The sequence below is a fragment of the Hylobates moloch genome, unplaced genomic scaffold (genome assembly GCF_009828535.3).
Source record: "Hylobates moloch isolate HMO894 unplaced genomic scaffold, HMol_V3 SCAFFOLD_4, whole genome shotgun sequence".
Classification (NCBI taxonomy): Eukaryota; Metazoa; Chordata; class Mammalia; order Primates; family Hylobatidae; genus Hylobates; species Hylobates moloch.
The window spans coordinates 171,024,819-171,025,827 of record NW_026652279.1 but is presented as its reverse complement, the minus strand read 5'-3'; the positions used below and the strand labels follow the sequence as shown (position 1 = coordinate 171,025,827).

The window sequence follows — 1,009 nt, the reverse complement described above, 5'->3', positions numbered from 1 at the left end:
ATCGCTTCTTAGCCTTTTGGGCTAAGATTGAGTGTAATATCTGTTCTTATCAGTTTAAAAAATTAACAAAAAAAGTATAAGAATTATACTTTTATAATAAAAGCATAAGAACATTTTAAGAATTATAAATAAAAAATTAGGCAATTCAAGTAACCAGTTTTTCAATCATATTGAAACTTATTTTCAAAGTAAGACCCATTCTAATAGATCTCCCAAATGAAAATTACAACTGGTGACGCATCCCCCAATGTCCCTGCGCCCTGGCCGTCCAGGGAACATGAAGAGCCCAGTTCTGCTCCTGGGGCTTCACGCCCCCTTCCTGACTTTGTGTTAAGCGTCTGATCTTTGTGTTGGACTTGATCACGAAGTCAGACATGAGAATAAGTCTCTGTATCAATTAGCCTTGGTTGAACAACAAGCCAATCCAAACATGACTTAAACCATTTTATCTGCTGACTGTTGTGTAGATGTGCACAGGTAGCTTGAGCTGGGCCCCCCAGGATGGCTCTCGATGGTGCTGGCTCATTCAAGAACCTATCTGTGGATGGTCAGTTGCCTCACTTATATCTGGCATTGGCTGGGGGGCCGGAGGCATATTCTGCTCATCGCCCTGCAGCACAGCCTCCTCCTGTGGCGCCACACAGTCAGAGTTCCCAAGAGCAGCAAGAGAGAGGCCTCAGTGCAAAAGCACTTTCTTAGCATCTGCTGATGTCACATGTGCTGATGCTTCCTTGGCCAAAGGAAAGCACATGGCCAAGCCCAGATTCAGGGCTTGGTGCCATGAACTCACCTCTTGAGGTGGGGACAGGGGCTGCAAAGTCACGTGGCAAAGGGATGTGAATATAGGCGCAGAAATAATGTACGGGTTCTCTTTTTATCCGCAATATTCTTACGTGATATCCTCATCTGCCATAATATCCTTAACACAATGTTAAAGATTGATCATATATTCCTAACAGAGAAATAGGATTGTATAATTCTAACCTTTCACAATATTATTGACATTTTA

The 1,009-nt window shown here is 42.7% G+C and overlaps 1 pseudogene; it reads left to right on the top strand.

Moving 5' to 3' along the window:
• On the top strand, positions 1–94 carry LOC116467754 (U2 spliceosomal RNA; annotated as a pseudogene).
• The last annotated feature ends 915 nt before the right edge of the window (positions 95–1,009 follow it).